Source organism: Candoia aspera, chromosome 16 (assembly GCF_035149785.1).
Source record: "Candoia aspera isolate rCanAsp1 chromosome 16, rCanAsp1.hap2, whole genome shotgun sequence".
NCBI classification, from domain to species: domain Eukaryota; kingdom Metazoa; phylum Chordata; class Lepidosauria; order Squamata; family Boidae; genus Candoia; species Candoia aspera.
The window spans coordinates 4,324,540-4,348,859 of record NC_086168.1 but is presented as its reverse complement, the minus strand read 5'-3'; positions in this window follow the sequence as shown (position 1 = coordinate 4,348,859).

Below are 24,320 nucleotides of genomic sequence, written 5' to 3'. Positions count from 1 at the left end.
GCAATGGTGTTCCCCGTAGTAACATATGGTTGCGAGAGCTGGACCATAAGGAAGGCTGAGCGAAGGAAGATCGATGCTTTGGAACTGTGGTGCTGGAGGAAAATTCTGAGAGTGCCTTGGACTGCAAGAAGATCAAACCAGTCCATCCTCCAGGAAATAAAGCCGGACTGCTCACTGGAGGGAATGATATTAAAGGCAAAACTGAAATACTTTGGCCACATAATGAGAAGACAGGACACCCTGGAGAAGATGCTGATGCTGGGGAGAGTGGAGGGCAAAAGGAAGAGGGGCCGACCAAGGGCAAGGTGGACGGATGACATTCTAGAGGTGACAGACTCATCCCTGGGGGAGCTGGGGGTGTTGATGACCGACAGGAAGCTCTGGCGTGGGCTGGTCCATGAAGTCACGAAGAGTCGGAAGTGACTGAACGAATAAACGACAAAGGACACTCACAGCTGTGCATATTGACTGAAATCGAACAATGGATCGTTCTCCCAAGATCCTGCTTGTTCAAGGGTTTCCAGCTGTCTATCACAAGACTGAGAAGGCGGTTCATCTTTCAAGGCGTTGCAGCCACACAACACACACAGCTCAGGTGCTGAGAGTTCATTCTTGCCCTGTCAGTGAAAAACAGGACTAAAATCTGATTGTGGTTAAAAGGGAGGGAGGGAGAGATGCAGATAGGCCAGGAAAAAGTAACACAGGGAGGTGTGAATGTTGTTTCTCTAAGCCACTACAGGTGTTGAAATTCTAGGTATGGCTTCGTAGCTTTCTTCAATAAAAAAGGCTTATGGTTTCTTGGCGTTTCTCGTGACTGTGCCTGAGTGGACATGACTGGGGTAGCCCAGGGTTCCCCAAACTCTTCAGCTCATTGACCCCTTCATGAGTTTCAGATTGTTCATTGACCCTCACACGTTTATTGTATAAAAATAATTTAATAAATACTTTTAATAATAATAGTAAATAGACAAAGTAATAGAAAATGAAGAAGCTAAAGTACTCTGGGACCTTAGAATGCAAACAGACAAGCACTTACTGCACAACACCCCGGACTTAACAACTGTTGATAAGACAGGCAAAAAAGTCTGAATAGTGGAGCTTGCAACATCTGGAGACAGCAGAATAGAAGAGAAAATCTCAAAAATTAAAGAGCTACAAATAGAAGTAGAATGAATGTGGCAAAAGAAAGCAAAGATGGTACCAGTAGTAATACGTAGGTGCCTTGGGTGCAATCCCAAAACATCTGGAGCACCCCTGGAACACCATCGGCACTGACAAAATCACCACCAGGCGATTGCAAAAGGCAGCTTCACTGGGAATGGCTCACATCCTGTGACGATACCTTTAATGTTATTAAACAACAACATCTGCCTATCCCAGGTCCTTGGGAAGGACTCGATAGATGGACAAAAATGCCAAATCCAGTCTAAACATCTGGCTGACTGTGCAATCAACTATAATAATTGTGGCAGATTGCTGGAAAGCGTTTGGCCCGAGAGATCAGAAAAATCACACACCAGGCATTTCTATAAAAATAAATGTATTTACAGAAAGCACAAAAACATATTTACAGGCTTGTGCATTCACATGTGCTCAGAGAGGACTGGGAGGAGAGGCAGACAGAAAGGGAAACTGAAACTAGTAACAAGCCCAGGCAAGCTGCCCTCCAGGCAAATCAGGACCTTTACCTTATATGCTCATGCCTTTTCAGCCCCAAAACTAAGGATACTTAAGTTTGACCTTCTGACTCTGCCAGAGTGATTTGTTACCATAGTAACTTAATGGCTTGCTCCTCGCAAAAAACAAGGAAACGCCAATAATAATGACAACTCAAGGCTGCTCTTGCTGCCAGCTGACCATCCAATCCTGGGTAACTCTGCATCATCATTAGCCCCCTCACTTTCAGGCCTAGGGACTGGCATGGAGCTCTACAGAGACCCCAAAAGGTTGTTTGACCCCAATTGACCTTCCATCATTTATCAACCACTATTGAGCCCCAGACATTTATTGACCCCTTGGATGGTCCTACTGACCCTTGGGGGTCAATATTGGCCACTTTGGGGAACCCTGGTATACCCTAACATAACCCATTCTCTGGGTCCACAGAGACACTGCGTGTAAATAAAAGAGATAGTATTTGTACTATATACAGGTAGTCCTTGTTTAATGACCATAATTGGGACTGGAATTTCAGTTGCTAAGTGAAGTGGTCATTAAGTGAATCTGACCCAATTTTACAAACTTCTTTGCAGCGGTCATTAAGTGAACCACCACAGGCGTTAAGTGAACCACGTGGCTGTTAAGGGAATCATGAGGTTCCCCATCAATTTTGCTTGCCAGAAGCCATCTGAGAATGTCAAAAATGGTGATCACATGACCATGGGATGCTGCAATGGTCATAAATGCGAACTGGCTGCCAAGCACCCAAATTGTGATGTGACTGTGGGGATGCTGCAACGGTCGTAAGTGTGAGGATGGGTCGTAAGTCGGTTTTTTTCAGCTCTGTTGTGAGTCTGAACCATCACTAAATGAATGGTTGTTAAGCAAGGACTACCTGTACTAAGCTCACATTTATACCACCTTCTATGATTTCATAGCTTTCTGATTCCCATCATTCCCTCCACCTGGTATCCACCTAGATGTAAGAAACCATCAACTGATGGTTTGAACACCCAGGTATTCAAACCTTGATTTTAATTGCTAAGGAGCACAATGTGCTGCCTATCCATGGCCTGCTATATCAGTTCAATTTTCTCCCTTGATTTTTTTTTTAAATGTCTTTTCTTGATGAAGACGTGGGCAAATTTTGCTGAGTTTTTATGTCCTTTTCTCAAATATGTATCTATTCTTTGCAAGGTTGGAACTGGAACCCGACGAAATTCCCAAAACGACATTGGGAGAGGGGTTGGCAAAAGTTGTCTTCCCCTTCGTGCTTCAAGTGGTACAGTCCAAGAGCATCCTTCCCCTCTACGGCCTCAAGTAGCTCAGCCCAGAACCCCTGGTCCTTGATTCTCCTAACTGTAGATTGCATTAGCTTAATTCTTGCAAGGCTGCTTGGAAGTTTCTCCTCCATTCCCCTCCCTGCGCGCACACGCACACACACACACACACACTTAATAAAAAGCTAATGTATGTGAATAAATACACCTTGATAATGAGCAGATTGCTGGAGTTTCATATTGCAAATCTACTACTTTGCTCCAGGCTGATGTTGTGCAAAAAGAATTACTTGGATGCATTTACCAGAGAGATTTCGCCACCGTCAGCAGACAGGGGAGGAAACTAGAGAAGGGCTTGACATGAAAGCAAGGAGGCACCACGGCAGCTTCTGAATTATATTAGGTCTCCAAAGAGAACCTAATTCTGGTTGGGTCTGGGCAGAATCAACAATGAAGTAGGATCAGCCAAGCGCTCAATTTTTGCTCCCTGTGGTCCTTCTTCCCAGCAAGTGAGATGCGCTGAGCATTTCTAGGTTTCCTCTCCTTAAACATAGCGGTGGGGAAAGTGATGCCACTGAAAAATGTTCAGTGGGGAGGAGAAAGCAGAGGGAAGGGAAGGGAAGGGACCAAAAGTAGGGTTGTGCATGGATGGGATTCAGAGATCTGATTCGCAAGGGACTGGCTTGAATCTGCCAGCCACGTTGGGCTTGAATGGGTCTAGATTCCTTTCACCCATGTATTTTTAACAGCCAATTTGGACACATTACTGTTATAATTTTACTGCTAGCCATTACTAGTCAAGATAAAGAGTCTTCAGGAAGGAAAACGATACGATGGGCCTTGGGCGCAATGCATCCTCAAAATAATACCTTGGACTGGGCCAAGTGAGCAAGTCTACAATGCAAAAGCCCCTCTTTTCGGGGAGATGGACGGTGACGAAATCTGAGAAATAAATAGATGAAATAAATAAAATCCAGACCTTCCAGGGTGTATAGCACATTCCCTACTCCCCTGTTATGGTTGGTTCCAGACTGATCCCAGCTCGGGAGAGTCTTACGTAAACAGCCAGCTGCCAATTTCTCTGTTATCACTGAAAAGACCAAATGCATCGCTGGATCATAGGAACGCGGCTAGGAAGGACAGCCCAAAGCCTCCACCCTAATTTATTTCTTTTTATTACTTATTTCCCAGGCTTACATGCCACCCCCATGGCAGTCAACTCCAAGCAGGGTATGTGCTGCTCTTCATAAATCAGGTTAAAACCAAAATGACGATCAATCTCGTTGGAAAGAAACTAAAGGACAACAAATCAATAAAGCTGAACACTGGGAACATCAATTGCACAAGCCAAGACTTTCCAGTGTCGGGGGAACAATATTACAACACCTCGCCCCCAAGATGTGTTGGAAGAGCCAAGTTGTAATGGCCTTTCTACAAAGCAAGAATGTGGGAGCCAGCTGGATTTCTGGGGAAATGCTGTTCCAGAGAAGGCGGAGAGCAACTGAGAAGGCTCGTTTCTATGCTCCATGGAGATGACAATCCATGAGGGAAGGGATATAAAAAAAGACAACACTGCCAGATCTTCTTGGATGGGCAGATACAACTGAAATCAGATTCCCACAGATCCTTGAGTCCTAAGTCTTGTAAGGCTAATGTACGTAAGGAAGTATTGGTTCTACATGAGCAGTAGTTCAATTGCTGTAATTCTTGTGACTCCGTCCCATCTTGCAACTCCATCTCAATAAATCTTGATAAAGAAAACCCTGGAAGACTCTTGCCTGAAAAGGTTCACTTTTGGTTTGGGAAAGCTGCCAAACCAGATACCCCTCTTCATCATTCTGGTAAAGAATGAGCAAAGCTTTGATTTGGAAACCCAGCTGAATGAACAGGCTGATTTGGAGAAGTTCCCTCAACTCAATTCCGAAAAATCCCATCAAGTCAAATAACTAGGAATCACCAAATTGGACGGAGTGGGTGTTTCAGATTGGAATGGATCCGCACATCCACATTCTGAGTTAATTAGTAAAACCTAAACTATTGTAAAAGGGACGCGGTGGCGCTGTGGGTTAAACCGCTGAGCTGCCGATCGGAAGGTCGGTGGTTCGAAACCGCGCGGCGGGGTGAGCTTCCGTTGCTCGTCCCAGCTCCTGCACACCAAGCAGTTCGAAAACATGCAAATGTGAGTAGATTAATTGGTACCGCTTCGGCGGGAAGGTAACGGCGTTCCGTGAGTCATGCTGGCCACATGACCACGGACGGGTCCTTAGGGACAACGCCGGCTCCAAGGCTTAGAAACGGAGATGAGCACCGCCCCCTAGAGTCGGACACGACTGGACTTTACGTCAAGGGAAACCTTTACCTTTACTTAAACTATTTGTATTGGCCAGAAGGCTAAAGAGAAGGGAGAAAGCTTTAACAATCAGTTGAGTCATGACTATCCAACAGAACAGTGGAGCAGAATTAAGAGAAATTAACTTCTGGATTGCAGGCTTCCTTCCTTCAACCCATAGTGCAGGAAGATGGGAATTGGCACCAGGGGTGGACCATGTCTAGCTAAAACAATGCAGGGCCTTCACATCTCCAGTGCATGCTTGGACACCATACAATATCCTCCTTGAAAATGTTGTCTGCCTTTAGCAAGTATTGTAAAGCACATACCTCCCTGGGGTACCGACTTACGTTTTTCCCCCTTCTGCAAGGCTCTCTCAATCTTGGTTAAGCAAACTTGCATGCCAACAATTCGATTTATCTAACATGAATAAGGGGGCAGGGGGGCTGAAAAGGGCTTTTACATTAGGCTATTTCCTCCATGGCCTCCTACATTTCAAAGCTTCAACCGGGCAAAGGGGTATGTTAGGAAAGTTTATAAATTACAAAGGGGTGGGAGCACAGGGATTCTGGATGGAGGTTGAAGGCTGCCCAAAGGGAAAAACAGGTTAACGGAGCTACGTTTAAAGCGAAAACAGGCATTGTCATAAATATTAAAGGAATCCATTTTGATGAGAGTGGAATTAAAGCTTTTTCCTTCATGCAGAGGCTGCCTCCCAAAATGTATTGCTTTGCAAAAAGGCGCACAGACCAGCCAACTTTTCCAACAGTTTTAATGTGAATAGGATTGCAGGCCCTTGTGCACCAGCCTGGACATGGGGGAGCTCAATTCACACATTCCCGCCCAGAGCTTCATTAAGCTGGCTGCCTCACGAACAGCAAAGACCCTTTCTGCTAGAGAGTTTATTCACTGAAAAGCAAATGGAGGATTCTTCCTGAGAATCAAATCTTTGGCACAAAAATCTTTGTGATAATGTAGCTTGGCAGCTTGAAGATAGGTGTCTCTGGCCTCTAAGCTCTGTTTCCCCTAATTTGTCCAGATCAAACCTCTGGTTTTTTTCAAGTTGCAATTTTTAAGCGCCCCAAATATGGGTGTCTTAAATATACAGCTTTCAAATAGATGCTATTTTAAGGATGCTCTTTCACAAATAAAGTTGTGCTTGACTTAAGTCTGGGTGTTTCACCAGAGACTGGATTGATTTGAATGTTTCCCAGAGATGGAACTGTTCCGGGACTCCTGCCAAAATCCATGGCAGGCTTTTTTTTGGTCCTTCATAGTAAAGGCTCATCACAAATTTAGATTAGGAATTACAACAGCCAAATGGGGGCTGAGAAACAAAGAAAACAGAAGCCAGTGGGAGGTCAGGATTTGCAGAAGAGATAGAAAATATCCACATGAAAGAACTGCAGAGGCGGCTCCCTTAAACAAACAAATAAACCCCCCACTCCGTTGTGGAATGGGCATGGATACAAAATGCTGAGTCTCTTTTGCAGAAGAGGAAAGACAGAAAAAAATGGCAATGAAGGGAGAAAATGGAATGGAGCATCTTAACAGAGAGCATGAACAACTGGCTGGCATACAAAATGGGAAGACTTTGCTCTATCCATGCAGTGCCTCTTGTATCTCCCCAAAGATGCTTGATTTTGCAAAATAATGAAATCAATTTATCTATATTGGGCTATTTCTACTTTTTCTTTGTATTGCTAGGCATGTGGCTAACTAAAGAAAAAGGAAAAGAAAGGAGGTGGTGGTGGGCTTAATACCTCTGCTGGAATTCCCTTTAGACCAGTGTTTCTCATAATTAAACTTTATTAAAATTCAAAATATAAGTAAAACATACCAGAATAGAAAGAGATTAAAGAAAGAATGAAAAAGAACAAACTTAAGTGCAGGAATAAAAAAGAAAAAAGAATAACTTCTGACTTCTTCAGTATAGATAAAAACGTAAAAATACATTAACCTCTTACTCTATTTTTAACTGTAAAACACATTATTTCTATATTCCTATACATTTCTAATCATCAGATCCCAAAATCAATACTTCATCTTTTTCGGCTTCAAGGAAAGAGTCCAGAAGTGGTTTCCCAGTAGAAACTAGCCCAGTGTTTCTCAAACTTGGCAACTTCAAGATGGGTGGACTTCATCTCCCAGAATTCCCCAACCAGGAATTCTGGGAGTTGGAGTCCACCCATCTGAAAGTTGCCAAGTTTGAGAAACACTGCTTTTGACTGCCTCGCTATGAAATACACTATTGAAAAAACACCTCTGCCACCAACTCTCATCAAAAAAGAAGTTCAGTTTCTTTGAAAGTCAAGGACAAACTGGAATATTCTCCAGGTAGCAGTGCAAAAGTTTTCTCAAGCATGGTCCGATTCCTCTTTGATATGCGGCAATTTTCAGTTTTACCAGATTTCCCTTTGGATAGTATTTTATAGCTAAAGATGTTTTGGAATTCGCTCGAGTCACATCCGTCACCCTGCAATTTTATCACCCAATATCCTTTTGACCGATAGCCTTGGTGATTGACACAGCACATTTCTTTCCGCACGATTAGAATTTTTGCAACTGCTTGTGGGCATTACTGAAAGGCTGGACCAGATTTTTTTTTTAAATGCATCTTACCAGTGAATTTGGCCTCCCAAGATCAGCTGGACAGACAGGGTCCTGGGGATAAAAAGAAACCATTAAAAAAAAATCAGTTTTCCCCTTTGCATCTCTGCTAGCTGCATCGATCTCTCTAGCCCAGTGTTTCTCAACCTTGGCAACTTTAAGATGGCCAAGCCCCAGAATTCCCCAGCCAGCCAAGGGGCTGAGAATTCTAGCCAGGGAATTCTGGGAGTTGAAGTCCATACATCTTAAAGTTGTCCTAAGCCTGCTCCTCTCCTGGTCACGTGCATGTGCAACCTGTCCCATGCTTCCTAGTGCACTTATGGACACTAACACAGATGCAACACAAGGGGAGAGCAGAAACCCACATCCACAGAGAATGCACATCATTACACAGAAGAAAATATAAATGCCTCCTATGCCCCCTGGGGGTGAAATACTTGCTGTCCTTGGCTTAAGGCCCCAAAAACCCAACACGCAAAGCAGAATCCCAGTATAAACAGACAGACAACTCAACAAAACAAGATTTGCTTTAGCATCGTTGCTTTCAGTCTAAAGAGACAGTGAATCTTTCCAAAAACTAGACATTTCACAATGACCGATTCTGGCTTGAAATCTCAGCTTTGAGGGAAGCTTGGCCTGGCAGAAAGCAGGGTCCTAGGAATCACCCTATGGACAGCTTCTCTCGCCCCCAAATTGGATAATGGCTGTCGGTTGGCTCGCCCCCAAGATGCGGTTAATTTCAAATGCAATACAGCCACTCTGGCAGCGGTGATTAGACAAGGAAGGCACATCTCACATGACAGGGAAATAAATTCTGATGAATTTAATTCATTCCTTTGGTCCAAAGGATGAGCTCACTGAGAACACTCTATTTTTAACTCCATCAGATCGCAGCTTGTTGACAGCTGATGGAGGTATTGATCCTGCTAGTTCTAAAATCCATTTGAAGGGAAGGGAAGGGGCAGCGTGACAGATTTTCTATCGTCGGAATCCTGATCCGATGACAGTACCTAATATTAGGGCAGCCTTTACTGTAAGCAAGTGATATTTGATGATAAGCCTTTGAGGACCGCTCGTGATGGAGATTAACGGAACGGACTTCAACAACCTGTTACGCTGCCATTGCCAGCATTTCTACTTTCCACTGACTGCTGCTTGCTTTACACGTTCAGAGGACCCCTGTGCGCTTGTGCTGAAACACCAGAGATTGCAAAGTGTCCTGAAAGGAGGGGTCTAAATCAAGTGCATGCATCAATCTAAATCAAGTGCATGCATCTATTTGTTAGGCTGTTCCATCAGAGATCAGGCTGCAAATTTAAAAAAAAAATCAGAAAAAAACCCGTAATTGGTTTGATGCAAAAGTTTCCTTCGTGCATTCCTCCTCTATTTATAACATTTTCTGTACATTGCTTAGAGACCCTGGAGATTGCGACGGTCAACAAAACCTATAAATAAATGTTACAGACCTACTCAGTCACCAACTTGGGCAAATCGCTCCATTGCTGGTTCAGGCAGCACACAGTCATATTAACGGGGTCTAAAGGGAGTATTTGGGGAATAAACGAAGTTCTCCTATTATTTCCATGGATTACGGAGATAATAGACAAATATACAGGTAGTCCTCGTTTAGCAACCACAATTGGGACCGGCAACTTGGTCATTAGGTGAAGCATTCGCTAAGTGAAAAAGCACAATTTTATGTGATTGCCATTTTCGACCTTCCTGGCTGGCTTCTGGCAAGCAAAATCAATGGGGAACCATGGGAATCACTTAACAGACATGTGGTTCGCTTAATGCCCACAGTGATTCACTTAATGACCACCACAGAAAAGCTTGTAAAATTGGGTTGTATTTGCTTAATGACCACTTCACTTGGCAACTAAAATTCTGTCCCAGTTGTGGTTGTTAAGCAAGGACTACCTGTAGGCAAAAACAGTCTAGGACAGTGTTTCTCAACCCTGGTGACTTTAATATGTGTGGACTTCAACTCCCAGAATTCCCCAGCCAGCATATGGGTCACCAGAAGCAATGATACCAGAGCCTCCCTTTCTTCCACCTCCATCCAGAAACTCAGCCAGAGAAATTGGAAAGGAATTCTCAAGCTCCCCGAGAATAAGGTAGAAAAACAAAAGCCTGTTTTTGCAGAAGAAAACTCGTGAATAGTTTTGCACCCGCATATTTGCAAACATTTATTTTAGTGGGAGTAAAGAAGGGACAATTTACACCTTTTGTTTCAAAATGTCTAATTTCCAATGGGCAACCCCCCCTTTTTTTTTTCTTCCCCAAATGTTGCTTTCCTTCAAGGTGAATTCTACCCCTTGGAGAGAAAGATGGGGTGAAAGCATGAAACAAACACTTCACAGGAGCGCCTACCCAGATGCGCAACAGGATGATAACGTAGAACACTTTGCACATTAAAAGCTTTGGGTTGAACCTTGAATAAAAATTGCCTGGAAAAGCCCTGTGATCTACAGGCAGAGAGATGTGAGAGAAACAGAGATAAAACATCTTACATTTGCAATGTGAGTTTTCTTGCCTTTTTTTTTAACTGCTTCCTGAATTAGTTTTATAACCAAATAATAATTAAAACTAATACCTCCAGAATCCACCAGGTCATATTTAAAAAGGGTTTTGAACAACTTCCAAAGGAGGTGCTGAAGAAATCCTAAGTTAATAATAGATGCCCGAGTTTCAAACTTCGAAGCCGTCCCAGAACGACAAAGATTTTTATAATCACCCAGACCCAAAATCTTCCTTGCTAAATGGGTCAGGGGAGGTGAGATTCAGTGCTAAATGGCTGGGCAGCTACTGATTTGTTCGCTGTTTTCTTTTTTCTTTTTATCTCGCTTTTGATCAGTGTTTATTCTGAAGGCTGGCACTCTAGGCGGATGAACAAGGGCACAGGAACCTCATTTCTGCAGTCTTTTCCCAGCATTGTGGGAAGATGTATTATTTATTAGGCTGTGAAGGGTTTGATTAAAAAAAAACATGCATGAGCTTGAATACAAGTCTCTTGAAAGCAGCTGCCTCTTTCCCCTACTGTACAAGCCCAGGAAAAGAGGCAGCTATTTTCAAGAGCTGGGGGCAGATGCCACATTTAGGCCCCAAACACTTTGAAACACCTCTTTGGAATCTAAAAACCAAATGCTGCCCAGTCCTATTTATGTACGTTGGGAGGCAAAATGTTGACTCTAACAGTGTGTGTTAGTTTTTATGCACCAGCATTAAAAAAGAAAATTGCTGTAAAAAGGCAAAGCCAGGAAAGGGCATGGTTTTACTCCTGGGGTCATTTAAAATTTAATTTGAGGTTTTTATGATACATTTCAGGCAACCCTCAACGGAACACAAAAATGCAATTTCTCCCCCGCTTCTTCTGTTCTTCAGATAAACCTTGTCCATTCGCCAACGCCAGAAGAAATAGGTGGGCTATTTCACTTAAACACAAAAATATTAAAGTAATGGCCTTTTGGGCCATTACTGGGACACTGATGGGTGTTTGTGGGAATTAAGACTTTCAGGCCCAAATAAAAATAGAAACCCCCATTGATTGTAGTTGTATCTTCTGAAGCTGCTGAGTATCAATGGAAAAAGAAAACAGAGGAAGAAATATTCCATTTATTGATCTTATTTGCCAACAGAATTGGCTGCTTTCCCTGCGTCTTCCTTTATCCCTTGGTTTTCAGAGGAAACCCATATTGAGACCAGTTGTGTTCGTAATGAGAATAATTATCTAACTGCCTTCACTTTGGCTGTAGAATCACCCCCAAAACAGGAGGAGCCCAGGAAGGAATGGGTGCCTAGTTATGGACTGTTACTTTATTTCTCTTCCCCACCAATAAGCAGAATTTATTACAAAAAGGGGCAGAATTCAGCCAATGCTGTTGACAATTCCAGCGGCTTTTGCACGGTGGACTTGTGAAAAAGCAAAATAAATAAAATGGGTGCGAATCCACACATCGATGCAAAAGATATTGCAGACTAACATTATGATGAAACCAGAATTATTCCTACTGGGTTTTATGGACAAGGAATTAGAAAAGAAATATGGGAAATGGGTATTGTATACGGTTAACTGTGGCAAGATTACGGTATGCAAAAAGTTGGAAAAGCCATGAAATGCCTACAGTACAGCGGAAGATTGGATTTTAAACTTAATCAGACTTGCAGAAATGGCAAAGCTGAGCAGTTTGGTCAGAGAAAAAAATGACAAAGCGGTTTGTTTTGTTTTTTGAAAGACTGGAACGCTTACATGGATTTGTTTTGCTGAAAGAAGAAAAGATTGGATTGATGATTTTGGGATTTGAGGATTATAAAGGGATGAAAAGGATGGGGAAAAAATTAAGATGGTAATTATTTGGTAGAAAGAAGAGTGGAAGGCGTAATTGTATGTTTTTTGTTTTTTTCTCATTTCCTTCCTTTTTCCCACTTTCTACTTTTTTTGTTATGTAGTATGTAGTATGTACTTTTACTACATTGAAAAATACTAATTATATATACATATATATAGAGAGAGAAAATTCAAGCTGCTTTTTTACTTTTCCTAACTTCAGATACCCCACCAAGAATTCCCCAACTTCCCAGGATTTTCTGCCACATTTGTCTAGTATTTATTACACCCTCCTTCAAAATTAATTATATTTTGAAATCACTCAATAGCCTCAGTTGCCTGGGCATCACAGAACCCTATTCAAGGCCCCGAGCATTAAAAGGAGCTTTTGCAACAAAGCGGTGGCGTTTGAAAGCTAGATCATAATAAATGAATAAATACAAGCTGAGAAAAGCACAAGAAAATGAAGCGCAAGGCAACATTCAGCAACTCCAAAAGAGGTTGCTATCCTGCTTGGGAGAAGGAATTACTTTGAAATGGGCATTTGACAACTTAAAAATACTGGGGAAAATCTCTCCTTTGATGGGATCCATTTTGCTGCTGGGGAAGGACCAATTTGCAAGCATGCAGCCAAGGAGTTTGCGGGGAGATTTAAAGGAGAGGTTACAATTGCCAATTCTGTTGATCCTCAGATCCCAAAGGTCTGCAAAAGATTAAGGGCTGTGAGCAATCACAGCAGTGGTAATGGGTGATAATATTACTCATCGGAAGCATCCAGGCTAAAAGAATATTGATTGCTTGGAAAGTGTGAGTCCCATAAAGCATTCGGGCATTGGCAAAACAATATTCTTGCTAAGTGGCTCATTCACACAACCCACTTAATCAGGTCAATGAATGGCCTACTGGTTGACTTTGCGCTGGCTAAACTTGGTTCATTTTCAGGGTGCTCAATATCTGTGTGTATGTTGGTGGCTTTGTGGGTTGTGTGAATGCAACCCATTTAATTTTTGCTTCGGTATACTGTGTGAGCTGAGAAATGTATGAATGTAAGCAGTAAATATGTATATAAATGGTGAAAAACAGAATGTTGACTGGTATATAAAATGGATATCTCCCTGCCTTTTTGTTTCACAGAGGACGATCTATGGCTTAGTGTGTTGTGACTCTCAACAACTGTGATGTGGTCCCTAAATAAATGCTGAGGATATTCTCCCTTGCATGAACACAGCTGGTTTTGGTTGAGCCAATAAAGCAGGGTTATAGAAACTGGGGTCTATTCAATAAGCCAGTTTGTAACCACATGTTGGTTAACTCCTCCCAGATGCAGCTTAATCAAAACCACAAACCAGTCTGTGACTGCCAGCCACATGACCATGGAAGTGTCTTCGGACAAACGCCGGCTCTTCGGCTTTGAAACGGAGATGAGCACTGCCTGCTAGAGTCGGACACGACTGGACTTAATGTCAAGGGAAACCTTTACCTTTACTATGCTGTGTGAACTGAGCCAATGGTAGTGCGTAAACAAACCATGGTTAATGAGCCAATGCTTCCTGCATTGGGTGAACTCAGCCCATATGCCTCTGTTCATAACATTAGGAGGAACAGGATGGCATAACACCTCACCCTTCATTTCCCTTCCGGCAACCTCTGTTTCAAATTCTCTGAGCCTGTATGGGATCTGCTTATAAATGGGACCCCTTCTTTCACCCTAGGAGTTAAAATAGGATGAAAATGACTAGGTCACATGAAAAAGCAAATGAAACATCACTGCAGCCTCAAAATGCAATGAAACCAACCAAACCAAAAAACTGAACATTTTCCCCAGCCATCCCTGTAAACTCTGATCATGGCCCACACTGGCCTACTTTATAGGGCCGTAATAAGGCTTAACAAACAATAGAATGCAGGCAAAGGCGCATTAATTAATTTATTTATTCAATTTATGTAGCCGCCCCTCTCACTTTTACATGGCTCCAGCAGCTATCAATAAAGCAAATAAAAACACAAAATTCATGATATAAAAATAAAAATAGAAACACATAGTAGCCGGGCATATACCTTCCAATTCTGACTGAGGGAAGTAGTGTCGGTTTTAACCCCAAAGTATGTAGCAGTTGTGCTGCACATCATCCCAAAGCAGTTATGATAAATATTTTGAAGAAATATAAATCTTGCTCAGTGGAAATGCGAAGAAAAGGAGAACGATTCCAGCAGAAGGGGAAGGAGGTTTAACTGCGTTTAGATTAGCACTGAACCAAGGACTCTGGATGTGCCATCGCAACTTGAACTCCAGAGATTTTCTACAAGGGCTGAGCTGAAAAACTGTAAGGATCATTTTACACCAGTCAGAACAACTGTTTACTCCAGGGCTTTCATGCTAATATAGTTCGACATCTTACCATCAGCAATTTGCAACAATAGGTGCAGAAAATATCTGAATTCTAGTGCCTTTTTGAAGGATTGCTGTGAGATATGATTGATAGATAGATAGATCTCAATGCGTTTCACCCACTGTGTTTCTATTTTCTTTCCTATCATTTCTTTCTTTTAATATGGATTAGTGACCACACACACACACAAAACTGACTAATTTCTAATCCCAAACCATTATTTCCCACCCTGGTTTAGTCTGGAAGGGAGGGAAGGAGAGAGGAAGGAAGGAAAGAGAAAATGGGACAAATTTCAACTCACAGAGTTTCAGGCTAACGCAGTTAATAGACACAAGGTTTGGCAAATCCCCAGTTTTCCAAGTCTGGAGTTTCAGAAAATGACAACACTTTCCTGACTTTGGATTGAGTTGAAAGGCCACTAGGAAATCTTGGGATGGAAAGCTAGACAGGGAAGTTGTGTGAGTGTGTGTGTGAGAGAGAAAAGGGAATGGCATCTATTTTTGTATCATTGCCAAGAAAACTGTATAGGGCTGTCCAAATCACATCCATGAGTAAGCCCTTCCTTTTCTAGCAAGAGAGATTCTCATTGAGAATTGCATTGAAACTCTCCCTCCAAAGTTTCAACATTGCCTTTGAAGCCTGACCAGTTGCCACCAAGCTGTAATTTCAGAAAGAATAGCACTGCTGTAAGAATTAGCAAGAAGGTTGGCAGACAAAAGTCTTGGTCAATTGGGTTTGACTGAAAGTAGAACCCCAGAAAAACTGATCAGGACCTTGGACAGCGCATTCAATCCTCAAAACCAAAACTCCCAATCATTTGATTCACTGATTTGATGAATTGCATTGAGTCAAATAGGTGATTCAGACTGATAAAATGTCTGCTTGCCTGGGTGAAAAACAACCAGCAAACCAAGTCATGATTGGCACTTAATTTGATGCAAAAAACCCCAGAGATGTTTAAAGATTTAATTTGAAAGAGGGAGGCAATTGATTCACCTCCAAAGACAATCAACCAATCCAGGCATTTTGCAGCCCCAAGATTTTGGAAGCAATTCTTAGAAGTCTGTATTTCTGAGTATTTATCAAGACAGGGATGGATAAAAATGAGATGGGACACAGCAGTGGAACCCTAGCATAAAAAGGCCTAATTGAAGCAGCAGTTTAACACTGAAATCAAAGATGCAGAAAGGTGGCTTGACATTCTAACCAACATTCAAAGTGTTTGAGCAAAGATCTGACAGCTGCCTGCCAGCTTTGATTCAATTTGGATTCTATCTTGAAGCAGGAGTTAAGAGTCCCTACTGCATCTTCTAACTGATTCTGTGATGCGTGGTGTACATGAGAATAATCTTATACTACACAAACTACCAGTCTTTCTTAGGATTGTTTTGAATGGGGTGGAGGAGAGGCCACAGAGTGCAGCAAGACAAAGTCAACATACAGATGTTTTTTTCAAGACGAGCATCGGGAATGTGCCAAGATTGGCCGATTCAGATGAAGCAGCCAATGAGAAATTAAGCAAACAAGTCCAGAGATGATGAAGGAAGTGGACCACCATTTCCCCAAGAGAGAAGCTGAAAGGCCAAATAGCAAAGCGATGAAATGAAATGAAATTAAGTGAAGGAAGTGTTCGGCATGGGAGGAATTAAAAAAAAAAAGAATGTCTTGACAGCTACATCTCTCCTTCGTCAGTGCAGCTTCCCATGGGAAGCCAAGAGAAAAATGCTGTAATTTGAAATATTCAAAGCGAGACTTGACGGAACACCACAGACAACGTCAAAAGAATGGCAAACTGGGGGGCTTTTGCTGCGGAAAGCAGGCTCTGGAGTTTAGACTAGCCAAGCCCGCCAAAGAAGCAGCTGTCCAGAAGAATCAGAATGGGAAGGAACCACGAGGGTGGTGGAATCCTCTGCAACGTGCAGGACGAAAGAGATTGGGGGGCCCTCACCGGATATTGAGGCTCTAAAAAGCAGCAATAAGGTGCACAATAAGACACACAACAGGAGGGGACAGGAACTTGCTTATCCAGTTGGGATGGGTCAGCTGCAAATTTCTGGCACCCAGGATGAGAAAGAGCTGAAAGTGGAAAAGGGGACCCGACCAAGTAGCTATATTGCGTGAGTCAACCCCCCAAGATCTAATTCAGATCAATGACTTGATTTCAATCTGAATCATTGCTTAAATTCAACGAGTCGGGTCAATTAAAAAAAAGGGGGGGCAGTTCCACACAAAACGTGCATGGAATCATTGGCTGGACCGGAAGATGGCCAACGCAATGCATCAGATGAAATCTGGGGGTGGAACTGCCCTTTGCACGGCATTTTCCACATCATCCTACTGGATAGAAGGAACAGGGCTCCCTCTAACACCAGACTCACATCGCATTTTCCAACAAGGGTTGGATCCAAAATGGGATTGCCAGGACCAAGATAGTGATATCAGCAGATCCGGAGAGCCAGTTTGGTCTAGTGCTTAAGACACCAGGCTAGAAACCAGGAGACTGTGAGCTCTAGTCCTGCCTTAGGCACGAAAGCCAGCTGGGCGACCGTGGGCCAGTCGCTCTCTCTCAGCCCAAGAGCCAATCAGGCGTGGTAGGAGAGTTCTAGTCCCGCCTTAGGCACGAAAGCCAGCTGGGCGACCGTGGGCCAGTCACTCTCTCTCAGCCCAAGAGCCAATCAGGCGTGGTAGGAGAGTTCTAGTCCCGCCTTAGGCACGAAAGCCAGCTGGGAGACGGTGGGCCAGTCGCTCTCTCTCAGCCCAAGAGCCAATCAGGCGTGGTAGGAGAGTTCTAGTCCCGCCTTAGGCATGAAAGCCGGCTGGGCGACTGTGGGCCAGTCGCTCTCTCTCAGCACAAGAGCCAATCAGGCGTGGTAGGAGAGTTCTAGTCCCGCCTTAGGCACGAAAGCCAGCTGGGAGACCATGGGCCAGTCACTCTCTCTCAGCACAAGAGCCAATCAGGTGTGGTAGGAGAGTTCTAGTCCCGCCTTAGGCGTGAAAGCCGGCTGGGCGACCGTGGGCCAGTCCCTCTCTCTCAGCCCAAGGGCCAATCAGGCGTGGTAGGAGAGTTCTAGTCCCGCCTTAGGCACAAAAGCCGGCTGGGCGACTGTGGGCCAGTCCCTCTCTCTCAGCCCAACCCACCTCACAGGGTGGTTGTTGTGGGGAAAAGACAAGGAGGAAGGAGTATTAGGGATGTTTGCCACCTTGAGTTATTTATAAAACTAATAAAGGTGGGATAAAACAAATCTAAAAAAAATTAAAGGAAGGAAAACAATTGTGGAAAAATGACAGAAATAGCTTTCCCCTGTAAGAACTTAATTGGTTCCTAGTTTCCAAGGAGCATTGAGTATCTGTTTGGAAAAGAATACATGTAGTTCTGACAGTCTGCAGCAGAGATAAGTGACTTTCCTATAGCTTCTTGTGAAGGAAGGAAGGCAGGCAGGAAGGCAGGCAGGCGATGGGAATGGGAGGGAGGGAGGGAGGGAGGGAGGGAGGCAGGCAGGCGATGGGAATGGGAGGGAGGGAGGGAGGGAGGGAGGGAAGGCAGGCAGGCTTTAGACTATTTGCTAGCAAATGTGGGTGCTCAATGTATGGGCTTGTGAATTGCAAAGTGCACACGCTTGGCTTATAGTGAAACCATGGACAGGTGTAATCATGTTGTAAAGCAAGATAAAGACTATACCATATTTTTTATCATGTAGGGTATCCTGTCTTTCAAAACACCACAGGGCAATTTGCTAAAACGTTTGGCCCTAATTTGTAGGGGTGTGTGTGCGCGTGTGGAGTTGCTAAAAAGAAAACAACAGTCAACCAACCCTGGAAGAGATTTTAACATCATCTTGTTAAGATCCAAGGAGACATAAAGAGCAACATACTTTCTGGAGGCAGACATGGGAAAACACTCAACGTTTCTGGAAAGAAATTGGGCAAAGCAGTGGATTGTATGCCTATTATAAGAACAGTCGTCTTAGATTTATATGATATAGGATGCTCCCAGGTGACAGATCAACATGCAGCATTGTTTACTGCAATGACGTAGAAAGGACATTTGTTCTCTAGTCACAAAAGCTTCCTTACTTCTGAGAACAGACAGCTTTGAGCTTTAAAAAGAAACCTGCAAAAAACTTTCTGCTAATGGAATATGGGTTGCAGACGTTGGCAAGTCGCAACGTGGAAAGCTACCTTATGCTGCCTCGCTATATCTAGGCAAGCATTTTTTGACACCAATCAGAAAATCAGAAATCTAATTTGGAAACTTTTCCAGCCCTGCTTGTAAATTCAGGTTTATTTGCCCTCTCAGATTGACTCAGCAAAGCTCTGAGAATTTGAAGCATCAAGCATTTCTCCAATCTGGGGGACCGAGAAGACTCACTATAGACCCATCTTTCAAATCAACTCCAAAAACTGGACAGAATCAACCTCATTCAATGGCTTGGAATCAAAGCAGGATATTGGCACAGCTGGCTGAGCGGAAGGACTCCAATTTTCCAAACTAAGGATTGCATATAATTCTAATAGTCCAAGAGAAATGCCGGGTATGAAAAATGTGGAAAGGACACCCCCAAGGAACAGCAGACAAATGCCTACTTTTGCCACAGAGCACCTAAAACATGTGCAAGTTGTATAAAAGAATCTTCAACCACATGGCTTGTTTTCAGTTGCAGCATCCATTCCTAAAACCCACATTTTCAGACCTCTAATCCGAGTCCTGTTTGTCCCTGAATCATCCCCTTCCTTTAATGACAAGACAGGGCCTTCTCTACGGTGGAAATTCAATTGTAAAATGTCCTCATTGGAGACACTTGAATATTGCCTTTTCTTTCTGCAAAGCCCTCTTGTAAGTAAGTAAACAAGTTTATTGTTGTAACCACAGGTCATAACATATGGGACGCCATAAAACACAATCAAATAACAATAAAATAGTGAAATTATAAAATAAAGCAATAAATGAAGCATTAGGTGTAAAAAGGTTACGGCAAAATAAAGCCAGAGCTACAGCTAAGAGCTACAGCTAAGAACTTCAGCGTTCCTTTCTAAGTTTAAATCACAGCAGAGGAGAGGTAGCAGACTGGTTGCTGACAGCTGGAAACACATCTGCAACCAGAGAATTCCGTTTTTCAAGATTGGAGCCCTTGGGTTCACCTGTGTTATGTGAAAGGTCCCCTGTACAAGCCCCGAGTCATGTCCGACCCTCTGGGGGGATGCCACTTCCATGGCATTTTCTTGGCAGACTATAGAGCAGGGTGGTTTGCCATTGCCTTCCCCAGCCATCACCTTCCCCAGCAAGCCAGGTGCTCATTTTACCAACCTCGGAAGGATGGAAGGATGGGTCAACCTGAGCCGGCTACCGGAGAGAGAATCCAGCTTCCGCTGGGATCATACCTGGGTCGTGGGGAGTGTTTCGGTTGCAATGCTGCCACCTACCACTCTGTGCCAGACGAGGCTGTTGGGTTCACCTACCATTAATACAATTACAATGAGATCAGGGTCAAATTACTAATGGGTTCACCTACCATTAATAATTTGGCCCTGATCTCATTGTAAACGGGGCAGTGATGTCCTCCATTTGACCAACATCATAAGGACAGAAGCGTTGTTTGGCAGGGAGATTACAAAATCTCCTTTTCAGATACGCGGGGGGCGTGGTCTGCAGGCAAAGGGATGTTAAACTCCTTCTCAGTGAAGGACTGATTCTGTGTTTGATGATGATACCAAGATGAAAATTTAAATGATTATACTACAGTGGCATCTTGATTAGCATCCCTATCAAAAAGCCAATTTCTAATATTTTCTTTATTGCAAGATCTTTTATATCTATCTATCTATCTATCTATCTATCTATCTATCTATCTATCTATCTCCGTTCAATCATGTCTGATTCTCAGAGACAGCCTGGATGAGTCCTTGCAGTTTTCTTGGCAAGGTTTTTCAGAAATAGTCTGCCCTTGCCTGCTTCCTAGGGTTGGGAGAGAGTGACTGGCCCAAGGTCCCCCACCTGGCTTTGTGCCCACGGTGGGGCTAGAACTCACCGTCCCCCAATTTCTAGCCTGCTGCCTTCACCACTAGACCAAACTGGCTGTCATTCCAAGATCTAAGTTCTCCCAAAGGTGGTAGGAAATACATTTGTAAAATGGATGACAAATTCAGTCCGTTAATTCCCAGCTGTGTAATGGAGAAGACAGAGTCTGGCAAGATGGGATTCTTGAAGGCTTGAAGATGTATTCTAATGATGATGGAAAGTAGCCCAACCTCCATCCTTAAATAGGCAGGGGTGCTCCGGGGGAGGCCCAAGATCTTCCTTATGAAGTTGTTTTGGACTACTTCCAATTGGGCAATGACCTTCTCATCCCACCCCCCAAATCCCAGCCCCATACAACATCTAGGCTATTTATCATCTTGCCTTGGAATATTTTAAGTGCAAGGGCTACCAACTCCCCTCCTTTAGAACAGAAGAATGTCAGAATAGCATCCCTGGTATGCTGGGCAGTTGCCACAACAGTAGATAAGTGTGCTTTCCATAAAAGGGACTTATGAAAGGTGATGCCCGGGTATTTAAAAGGGGGGCATTGCTCTATTCATTGGGCATTAATTGTCCATCTGTGTTTAATATTACTTTTGCCAAAAAGTACTACCTTCGTTTTATCATCATTTATCTTCAGTTTGTCCCTTTCACAGTAAGCAGCTAGTCCAGCCAGTAATCTTTTAAAGCCAATCTCAGTACAGGAAATAAGAGCCACGTCATCAGCATATATTAACATGCAAAGCCCTCTTTGAAAATCTTTTGATTTATTGATTCCAATAAGCCTTCTGTGATTAGATCTCCCATTAAGAATTGCGTGGGCTGATTTTGCTTTATCCCTTGTTTTTAAACAAAAAGGTACACAAACAACACACTTCTGAGTGTCTAATCCTTATGGAGAAAAACAGCCTCGCCCTGACATAAGGAGATTCGGGGGGGAAAAAAATCAGAGTTTTGCAAAAGGACCAAAAGAAGAAGAAAAAAAAACTTATTCAAAACCATCAGGGTTAAACATTTTAATGGGTAGCATCTATGTAAATGTCTTAATGGTTATTTACTTTATTCATTCTGTATTTGCATCCTTTTATATGGCAAGATGAAACTTGCCACTGTGTTCTATTTAGCTGTCACTCAAATGGAAAATGTTTAGAGATTTTGAGAATTTATATAAGGAATGGAGAGGAATTCATTCACATACTTTTTATGTGAACTTACCCAATTATTGGCCTGGGCAAGAGGGTTGGATTAGATGATCTCAAAGGTCCCTTTCAACCCTCCCATTCTATGAATTCACCCAGAATATGTTTATAAGCATTTGTCAAAATTCTGAAATGCAAAACTCCATAGAACTAAACACCCTTTTTACAAAGGTGCCTATATGTCAAGCAAATGGCAGGTATTAATTTTGCTTGTCAACACTGTACATATTAGGTGCACATCTAAAACACCCCTAGAAAAAACTGTGTAGAGAATTACACAGATTGGGACGATATTCATACAAGAGTTCAAGAAAACTTTTTTTTTAAATGGCAAACTGATGCAGAAATTAACGTTCTTAATTTAAGGGTGGAAAATGCGAGGAACTGAAGAAACCCATGTACTAGCTTAGCTAATTTCTTGGGAGTTGTATGTTTTAAGTATTTTTCTTAACTATTTTCATTCTGAATTTAAAAAAACCACCAGAAAATCACTGTTTCCAACATTTTCTAACATACAGGGTTTTATTCACAATGCTTTCTAAAATACTTTCCTAATTTGCATAGCATGCAGCTGGCCCTAAATATATGCAATTTTATAGACTCCTTTTGCTAAATATATAACAGAAAGAGGTTGAGCAGATTTTTGAGTGAAGAATGATGGCTGTGTCAAGCTCTATTTCTTCTCATCCCAACACCACCACAAAATCTGCTTCTGGACATGCTGGTCTTTTCTTCCCATAGAAATTGGTGATTGTTTTGTTATTTTAGACTCAGGGAATTAGAGGTCATCTTGTTGTTGTTTATTCGTTCAGTCGCTTCCGACGCTTCGTGACTTCATGGACCAGCCCACGCCAGAGCTTCCTGTCGGTCATCGCCACCCCCAGCTCCCCCAGGGATGAGTCCGTCCCCTCTAGAATGTCATCCATCCATCTTGCCCTTGGTCGGCCCCTCTTCCTTTTGCCCTCCACTCTCCCCAGCATCAGCATCTTCTCCAGGGTGTCCTGTCTTCTCATTATGTGGCCAAAGTATTTCAGTTTTGCCTTTAATATCGTTCCCTCAAGTGAGCAGTCTGGCTTAATTTCCTGGAGGATGGACTGGTTTGATCTTCTTGCAGTCCAAGGCACTCTCAGAATTTTCCTCCAACACCACAGTTCAAAAGCATCGATCTTCCTTCTCCCAGCCTTCCTTATGGTCCAGCTCTCGCAGCCATATGTTACTACAGGGAACACCATTGCTTTAACTATGCGGACCTTTGTTGCCAGTGTGATGTCTCTGCTCTTAACTATTTTATCGAGATTGGTCATTGCTCTTCTCCCAAGGATTAAGCGTCTTCTGATTTCCTGACTGCAGTCAGCATCTGCAGTAATCTTCGCATCTAGAAACACAAAGTCTTTCACTGTTTCTACATTTTCTCCCTCTATTTGCCAGTTATCAATCAAGCTGGTTGCCATAATCTTGGTTTTTTTGAGGTTTAGCTGCAAGCCAGCTTTTGCACTTTCTTCTTTCACCTTCATCATAAGGCTCCTCAGTTCCTCTTCGCTTTCAGCCATCAAAGTGGTATCATCTGCATATCTGAGCTTGTTAATGTTTCTTCCAGAGATTTTAACTCCAGCCTTGGATTCCTCAAGCCCAGCATGTCGCATGATGTGTTCTGCGTACAAGTTGAATAGGTAGGGTGAGAGTATACAGCCCTGCCGTACTCCTTTCCCAATCTTAAACCAGTCCGTTGTTCCATGGTCTGTTCTTACTGTTGCTACTTGGTCATTATACAGATTCTTCAGGAGGCAGACAAGATGACTTGGTATCCCCATACCACTAAGAACTTGCCACAATTTGTTATGGTCCACACAGTCAAAGGCTTTAGAATAGTCAATAAAACAGAAATAGATGTTTTTCTGAAACTCCCTGGCTTTTCCCATTATCCAGCGGATATTGGCAATTTGGTCCCTAGTTCCTCTGCCTTTTCTAAACCCAGCTTGTACATCTGGCAATTCTCGCTCCATGAATTGCTGAAGTCTCCCTTGCAGGATCTTGAGCATTACCTTACTGGCATGTGAAATGAGTGCCACTGTTCGATAGTTTGAACATTCTTTAGTGTTCCCCTTTTTTGGTATGGGGATATAAGTTGATTTTTTCCAGTCTGATGGCCATTCTTGTGTTTCCCAAATTTGCTGGCATATGACACGCATTACCTTGACAGCATCATCTTGCAAGATTTTGAACGGTTCAGCTGGGATGCCGTCGTCTCCTGCCTTGTTATTAGCAATGCTTCTTAAGGCCCATTCAACCTCACTCTTCAGGATGTCTGGCTCTAGCTCACTGACCACACCGTCAAAGCTATCCCCGATATTGTTATCCTTCCTATACAGGTCTCCTGTATATTCTTGCCACCTTTTCTTGATCTCTTCTTCTTCTGTTAGGTCCTTGCCATCTTTGTTTTTGATCATACCCATTTTTGCCTGGAATTTACCTCCAATGTTTCTAATTTTCTGGAAGAGGTCCCTTGTCCT